The following is an 8,889-nucleotide window of genomic DNA, read 5'->3' as shown; positions in this document are numbered from 1 at the left end:
GTATGATCGAAGTCCATTGGTTTAGATTTCAACTCTAGCACCTGTATCGTTGCATTTCATTTGCTTCTGCATGGATTGATTACATTAATAATGCAGGTAAGTCTTAGAAATTGAAAAAAACTATGTTTTTCTTAGCGGGTCAAAATGTTGGCTTCTTTTTTTATTATTTTGTTACGTGGAAGACCTACAGTCTTAAAGCTGCCCGAACAACTAACGTTGATGACAGCACCATTTTCACAACCCTCAGGGTCCTAGTCTTCTCGGAGTCTGTTGCACTTCTTCATGCTCAGTACGAAACGCGAATGCAGCAAAGTAACACTACCAACGCCACCTTCCCCTCCCCCGACCCCGCGGGAAAAGCAAAGTCCCGGTACGGTCTACGTAAGGGAAATAGAACGTTGATACCAGGGCTTCAGACGGGACACATGCACTAATTCTGAGGTTGGCGCTGTCGACGGGGACTTCGGAAACACAGATTCCACTTCGTAGGTGACGTCGGTCACAGGGCGCAAAACAAGGTAAGGGCCTGGCTAAGGGGCACACGTTTTTGACACAAGCCCACTCGACGGCACAGGAGTCACTGCAACACGCGAGATCTAGGTGTGTAGCTTCTGTTTGCAGATATCGCAAAATATTCGTGTGTTTCAAACCGCACCCGCGAAGTGCTCCTTAACTGTATTCGCTGTTCTTGCAGGGAATGAAGAAGCGCGACAGACTCCGAGAAAATGAGGACGCTGAGGTTTGTGAAATCAGTGCTGTCATAAACGTTAGTTGTGCGGACAGCTTTCGGACTGTTCATCTCTAGCGCAACAATATTATAACGACCGCCAATTTATATCAGATGTCTGCTTTATGTGTAGGTAAGATTTTATGTTTTAGTCTAAAAGCCATATGCGCCATATTATAGTTCTGTTGAATATGGGTAGTGCGTTAAGAAGTCGCGTGCTCAATGCGACGCGGTGAGGCGGCAAGCTTTGACAGGTCCCGGAGGCATACGGTGGCGCTGCAGTAGCGTGGGTTGTAACGATCGGCGTGCCCAAGCTGTGCGCGCTCCTGGGTGCCTCCAAGTGGACTGCAGCTTTCCCTAGAACTGAGGCGAGGTCCTAAAGTCGGCGTCTCTGGCATTTTCCTCTCCCGGGTAAATGCAGGATAACAGCGGGCGAAATACAAGCATCCGCCACTCTTCTCTGTGCCAAATTATGCATGCAATCCGATGGAATACTGCATGAAATTGACAAGGCTTTGGTTGAAGCATTTTAGACGATGAAGGATGAGAACCGGAACTGATTACCTACAGTGCTTGAATAAGGAGGAGGCTGTAGCTAAGCGCCTTGTGAAGTGTCCCCATTCATTGTAACATGCCTAATATATGGAACAACCTATAATATAGAATTAAATGGTAGCTATGAAGAGAACCAAACTAGAACAGGGAGATCGAACCTCAGCTTATCTGAGGTTCCATCTCCTATGAGTATGATCTGCAGTGCAGGGTCATGCAAATATCTAAATCCCGCAGAGGCAATCTGAGCTTGCTTACGGGATGAGCAAAAGTTTTTCATGGTTTGCTGCGAGCCCACGGTTTATTGAGGTCGGGATAGGGAGAGAGAGATAAAAAGGAACTAAGAGTTTATTTATTTCAAAATACTTGCGGCCAGTATGTTAGCCAATGCCGGAGGGGAAATAGCAGGCATATAAAGATTAACAGGTAAAAATAAAGTAAAAAAGGCTGGTCATTCGGTTGTCATCAGTAACCAAGTGCAAGAAATAGAACATTGATTTACTAAAAAAAATGCCCTTCACGAGACGATAGTATGTTAAACGAAAATATTCCTCTTTCTTGCCACGACCACATCGCACGTACATTAGCTCTCACAGAGTTTCATTGCTCAATTGCTCCAGCTTTCGGAGACGAAAATAGCAAAATTATGCCACGATGCCTTTCATAGCAAGCGCCATGTCATCTTAAAATGGGTATTTGTAAGGCGGCGGCTAAAGGTAGGTCGTACGGACCCAATCAATGGTCTTAAAAGTACGCCCGACGGATCCGGTGCGTTTTTCTCCCGGATACATCAGATAGCTCCGGGAAATATTTATCAGAGCTATGGCGGACGGACCCGATCGGTTCTTCACGTCTGACGAACACGATGCGTTTTTCTTCGGGATACGTCGGGAACACCGGACGGTTCCTGGAAGGGTACGACAGACTGAACCGAACGGTGCAGTTCAGGTTTTCGTCTGACGGACCTGACGCATTTTTTTCCAGGACCATCAAGGTATAGCAAGATAGATGGGCCTCGGGATACGTCGAGAAAGCCGGACGAATTCCGGATTCCCAGATGTGTGTTTGTAGCAACAACTTGGTAGCGATAGCCATATGTAGCCAAATCGAAGTTATGACGAGGTGTGCGAGGTAGCAAGATGTATGTACTGCATAAGTGAAATGTGAATTACGAAGAATAATAAAGCTGCAATAAAAGTGCCTAGAATGGGTGATAGACTACGTGATGGAGTGATGATAGGTTTACTTGAGTTGGACCTCGGCAGGGTGGCAAGCACGACCAGGGCGCACCGCAAGTAATCGCGGTGTTGACAACCAGTCCGCGGCCCGCACATTTCCTCCTCGTTATCATCTGGACTAACATCTACGATGGTTGTTGTGTAGTTTTTATTCTTCAAAGTTTCCTCACTCTCCCTTGTGATGAGCTGCGCCACGTAACGCATCGCTTTCTGCTCGTATTGAAGTTTGGCGCTGCACGTTTTACATATATACAAGCGGCGCTGAAAATGCTGGGTGCCGCGCCGGCGTGTCTCTAGCCTAAGCATCGCGCCATTCGTGTTTATTGTTCAACTGGAAGTGTGGCTTGTGCTTAGCGTGAGATGCTGTGATGTCCGGATTACGTCCTACAAGCGCTGTATGACACTACTAGAGTGCTGTGATGAGTGCGCCGATGTCCGGACGGACATCAGTGTGTCCGTTTATGATCGGTGAAGTTCCACTTGCACGTCACTGTTTATTTGGTGCGGTGGTCAGTCCAAAAACGCCGCGTAAAGAGAGCGTCGTGGGAATTTATTCACACACGCTGTGCAACAGTCAGGTGAAAATAAGTGATCGAAAATTTGTTATCAGACTGCACTACAAAGCCCATAACTCGGAAAATGGGAATGCACATGATACAGTTTTCGCATGTTGGAGTGGACAGAAAAATAAGTGCCCAGCCCACACCGCCGAGATGCGCCTTACTACTGGTGAAATAGTTCAGGCTTCTGTAAAATTGCTGCCTGACACAGTACCTTACTAAATGCTCAGGCTTTGTACTATTCTTGAGGGCAACTTGATCATTAATAAAATAACAAATATGCTTCATTAGTTAGTGACTAGTGCTTTTTCCAATATAATATGCTGATTTTTGTTTTAGTTTTTTCTTAGTTTATTTTGTTTTTCATGCTAGTCAAACTCAAACGGTAAACTTTTAAACTTGCCAGTCTAAAACTGAACATGAATATCTACCATGTATGTGACAGCGTAAATGCTGGAACGATTGACGTGTATAGCATGCACGTACATGCTGCGACAACTAGCAGCGTTCGGCTACTTGGTCTATGGTCGTTATGTTTAAAGCGAGTGATGGCAGTCGCACTTTGGTCCAGGTGAAATGCAAATGCATGTTTCCTGCGAGATTTCAACGCAAAGTACAAAGCGCAGGCAGCCGAATTAGTCTGGAGCTCTTCATTACAGTATTCTTTATAGCTACATATGTCACTTTAGGATGTGAAACCCTGCATGTCACCGAGAGAATGTGTTGTTTTTTTTTAGACTTTGTAAACACTCACCTATGCTCTGCGACATTTATCTAATTTTAATCCTCAAACAGTTGTTTCCTGCTTGGATTAATTTGCTAATTGTAGTTCCTTGAAACTTGCATCAAGGACAGTTCAAACAGTAGGCAGTTGAATTACAGGAATGATGTGATTTATGCATTTCAGTTCTGGCATATAGAAAGCGATGGTCCCCTCCATGAATCGACAGGTTCCCTTAGAGAGATGTATACTCGGGTGACTCGGGTGAGTGATTGTGACAGATATCAAGGGTCGACAGACAACCATGTGAATCCAGTGTGATATACTTCATGAAGGCTAAAATAAAATTGTGCAACAATTGCGGTACCATGAGGAAAAAAATGGTCATTTTGTGAATGAATAACTGATCATGAATAGCATCTTACTCACAGTACGTTTTGATATAAAATATCGGGTTTAGCATCCCAGAACAACTATGCCTGTGAGGAACGCAATTGTTAAGGGCTCCGGTATAATTTTGATAACCCGGTTGTTCTTTTATGCACTGACACCGCGCGGTGCATGACAGATTATTGCTCTGCCTCTATTGAAATGCCTCTGCTGTGGCTGGAATCAAATTTGCATAAATGGGTTCAGCAGCCAAGCACTCTTAAGTAATAAGCCAGCTCAATATTGTCACGTGGTGGTGACCAGGGTCGATAACGCAAATGAAGACACAGGCTTGATGGTACGAAAATTAACTTTTTATTGGGCTGACTTGCGCCCGCAAAAGAATTAAGCTACTCGGCGGCGGCGATAGCAGCAAACGTGTTGGTCGATCGTCGAACAAATAATGCTCGTCACATTCTTCAACACTCAAATTAAAGGCTGCACAAAACAATCTAGATAACGTCGCAAACAGCTACCAGTATGGGCTGGAACATTGTGGAAGACACCCGAGTGGCCGGAGCCTTCGAGATACATCTCGGTGCATCTTGCGCTACAACAAAACTGATAAAGGTGTGACTCCAGACATCTAGCAATAACAAACACGGGATACAGAATTGATACGCGTTCCAGAATCAGAGTGATAAGCCTGTATGCCGGCGGCTGTTAAAAAACAACAAATTCAATTTTGAAGGTTTCGCGGCATTACTCCTCCTTAAAAAAACATCGCCTCGATGTTCCAAAACAAAGAAACTTAAACATAAACACTGCAAAATTTAAACACCACAGATTCTCTAACGCGCGTAATATGGTTTCAGTCGAACAACATGTGCAATTTCTGGGCGTGCGCGTCGCCGTTGTGATGCTGACGTTTCGTCGGGAATGACTTCATAGCCAGTGGTCCGACGCGGCGAATGATTTTGTATGGCCCAGCGTATCGACGCAACAACTTTTCACTTAATCCACGACAGCGAATTGGTGTCCAAACCCACACTTGGTCTCCTGGATTGTACTCTGCGTGGCGTCGTCGTAAATTGTATCGTCGGCTGTCGGTGCGCTGTTAGTCTTTATTACGCAGCCGTGCGAGTCGTCGGCCTTCCTCTGCACGCTGCAAGTAGGCGGCGACGTCTTGGTTGTCTTCGCTGGTTACGTGCGGCAGCATTGCGTCGAGCGTCGTCGTGGGCTCCCTGCCGTACACAAGCTTAAACGGGGTCGCTCTGGTCGTCTCCTGGAATGGCGTGTTATACGCGAAGATCACGTGCGGCAAGATGGCGTCCCATTTCTTGTGTTCAGCGTCGACGTACATGGCGATCATGTCCGCGATAGTTTTATTCAGGCGCTCCGTAAGGCCATTTGTCTGGGGATGGTAAGCAGTTGTTCGTCGATGGCTTGTGTGACTGTATTCCAGGATGGCTTGCGTCAACACTGCCGTAAACGCCGTTCCCCTGTCCGTGATGAGCACTTCTGGGGCGCCGTGTCGCCAGAGAATTTTTCGAAAAGAAATTTGGCGACTTCTGCAGCGGTACCATTTGGTAGTGCTCTTGCTTCGGCGTAACGGGTAAGGTAGTCAGTGGCCACGATGATCTACTTGTTACCCATAGGCGAAAATGGAAAGGGGCCTAGGAGATCCATCCCAATTTGTTGAAAGGGCAGGATTGGGGCGGAAGCGGGTTTAGTAGTCCTGCTGGTCTGATCGGCGGCGTCTTGCGTCGTTGGTACTCACGACACGTCTTCACGTTGTGGGCAACTTCGGCCGGCAGTCGTGGCCAGTAATACTTCTCCTGGATTCTACGCAACGTGCGCGCAAATCCGAGATGGCCTGCTGTGGGCTCATCGTGAAACGCCTGCAGAATTTCCTGCCGGAGTTTTTTAGGCACTACAAGAAGCTGCGCGGTCTTGTTGGTTGCGAAGTTCTTCTTCACTAGGTGGCCATTGCTTAACGCGAATGATTATAAATGTCGCCTGAACACACCAGGAAGGGAAGTGGTCTTTCCTTCTAAATAATCGGATGGCGCTTTCAGCTCAGGGTCTGATTACTGTTGTTCTGCGAAACTGCTGGCGCTTACCGGACCAAAAAAGGCGTCGTCGTCATCGTCCTTCGGGGGAGCGTCGACGGGAGCGCGTGATAAGCAGTCTGCGTCGGAGTGCTCCCGGCCCGACTTATAAACTACAGTCAAGTCAAATTCTTGAAGTCGTAGGCTCCATCTGGCAAGGCGGCCGGAGGGGTCTTTAAAATTAGCCAGCCAGCAGAGCGCGTGATCATCGCTTACGACCTTGAATGGTCGGCCGTATAGGTATGGACGAAACTTAGAAGTGGCCCAGATGATTGCAAGGCACTCCTTCTCGGTCGTCGAGTAATTGACTTCGTCTTTTGTGAGGGACCTGCTAGTGTAAGCGATTACTTTCTCCAGTCCGGCACTCTCCTGGATGAGAATGGCTCCTAGGCCCACACTGCTCGCGTCGGTGTGAATTTTGGTCTCGGCGTTTTCATCAAAGTGGCCAAGTACAGGAGGGCATTGCAGGCGGCGCTTAAGTTCGTCGAAGGCTTCTCCTTGCGACGCTTCCCATTTAAAAGGTACGTCAGTCTTCGTAAGCTGCGTCAATGGTTCGGCGATCCGCGAAAATATTCTGACAAATAGTCGATAATAAGCGCGCAGTCCAAGGAATCGGCGCACAGCTTTCTTGTCGGCAGGTGGTGGGAATTGTGCGATTCCAGCTGTTTTCTCCGGGTCTGGGCGAATACCGTCCTTGCTAACGATGTGACATAGGAACCGGAGTTCTTCATATGCGAAGTGACAATTCTCTGCTTTTAGCGTTAGTCCCGATGACTTGATGGCTTCCAGCACTGTTTGTAGTCGTTTTAGGGGGTCTTCAAAGTTTGACGAGAAGATATCAACGTCGTCCAAATATACCAAACAAATTTCCCACTTCAAGCCTGTCAGAACTGTGTCCATTGCTCGTTTAAATGTGGCTGGTCCGGAGCAGAGGCCAAATGGCACCACCTTGAACTCAAAAAGACCATCCGGTGTGATTAATGTGGTCTACTCGCGATCTCTTTCGTCGACCTCAATTTGCCAATATCCGCTCTTCGGGTCCATCGATAAGAAGTACCTTGCATTGCAGAACCGGTCGAGTCGAGACTGTCGTCGATGCGGGGAAGCGGGTAGACATCCTTTTTCGTTATGCTATTCAAGCGGCGGTATTCAACGCAGAAGCCAAGTGGTCCGTCTTTCTTCACCAAAACGACTGGTGCCGCCCAGGGGCTGTTCGATGGCTGGATTACGTCATCATGCAGCATTTCCTCAACTTGATCGCGAATGGCCTGGCGTTCTCGCGGCGATACACGATAAGGGCTTTGGCGCAGAGGTCGGGCGTGTTCGTCCATTATTATGCGGTGCTTGGCCAGTGGCGTTTGTCGTACCTTCGATGATGATGAGAAGCACTCCACGTAGCTTCGAAGCAGACTGAGAATCTGGTCTTTCCTGTTGTAGGTCATCCCCAACGCTTTCCTTGGCCTCGCCGACTGTTGGCTTCTTTCCTTCATGTATTATAACGAGCACCCTCATTTCCCCTTGATTGATCTGCTTGTAGCTTACGGGGGTCTCGGTTCTGGCAGTCTTGAAGCCATAGGTAGCGTAAGAGGGTTCTAGCACAACTTTCGCCCTCGCTCTTGATCACGTTCTACGTGACGCTGGCGGTAACAAAGGACGTCCCACGTCCGCCGCTATGGCTGCGGGCGGCGCTGGTGAACACTCTCAAGGTTCGTATACAGACAACATAAATACCCAAGAAAGTAGCAGGGGGGACAGCGGCCGATGTAGCTCAGTTGGTAGAGCACCGGACGCGTTATTCGGAGGTCGTGGGTTCGGATCCCACCATCGGCACGTTGTTTTCTCTTCTACTTTGTGTCTAATTATCTTTCCTCTAAACAGATTACATTACTAATTTCTGTGGTTATCGAAGTAAACATTAAAAAAAATGACATAAACATACCATCCCCAACGCTTTCCTTGGCCTCGCCGACTGTTGGCTTCTTTCCTTCATGTATTATAACGAGCACCCTCATTTCCCCTTGATTGATCTGCTTGTAGCTTACGGGGGTCTCGGTTCTGGCAGTCTTGAAGCCATAGGTAGCGTAAGAGGTTTCTAGCACAGCTTTCGCCCTCGCTCTTGATCACGTTCTACGTGACGCTGGCGGTAACAAAGGACGTCCCACGTCTGCCGCTATGGCTAAGGGCGGCGCTGGTGAACACTCTCAAGGTTCGTATACAGACAACATAAATACCCAAGAAAGTAGCAGGGGGGACAGCGGCCGATGTAGCTCAGTTGGTAGAGCACCGGACGCCTTATTCGGAGGTCGTGGGTTCGGATCCCACCATCGGCACGTTGTTTTTTCTTCTACTTTGTGTCTAATTATCTTTCCTCTAAACAGATTACATTACTAATTTCTGTGGTTATCGAAGTAAACATTAAAAAAATGACATAAACAAACCATCCCCAACGCTTTCCTTGGCCTCGCCGACTTTTGGCTTCTTTCCTTCATGTATTATAACGAGCACCCTCATTTCCCCTTGATTGATCTGCTTGTAGCTTACGGGGGTCTCGGTTCTGGCAGTCTTGAAGCCATAGGTAGCGTAAGAGGGTTCTAGCACAGCTTTCGCCCTC

The 8,889-nt window shown here is 47.7% G+C and overlaps 2 non-coding genes across 2 annotated transcripts; both read left to right on the top strand.

Moving 5' to 3' along the window:
* Positions 1 to 8,035: 8,035 nt before the first annotated feature.
* TRNAT-CGU (transfer RNA threonine (anticodon CGU)) lies at positions 8,036 to 8,108 on the top strand. The gene has a single exon. It is a non-coding gene; the product is annotated as a tRNA-Thr (tRNA).
* Positions 8,109 to 8,535: 427 nt separating this feature from the next.
* Positions 8,536 to 8,608, top strand: TRNAR-CCU (transfer RNA arginine (anticodon CCU)). Its single transcript has one exon. It is a non-coding gene; the product is annotated as a tRNA-Arg (tRNA).
* The last annotated feature ends 281 nt before the right edge of the window (positions 8,609 to 8,889 follow it).

The sequence above is a fragment of the Amblyomma maculatum genome, chromosome 11 (genome assembly GCF_055883805.1).
Source record: "Amblyomma maculatum isolate TAMU_Amacu chromosome 11, ASM5588380v1, whole genome shotgun sequence".
NCBI classification, from domain to species: domain Eukaryota; kingdom Metazoa; phylum Arthropoda; class Arachnida; order Ixodida; family Ixodidae; genus Amblyomma; species Amblyomma maculatum.
This window is presented reverse-complemented; position numbering and strand designations above follow the sequence as displayed.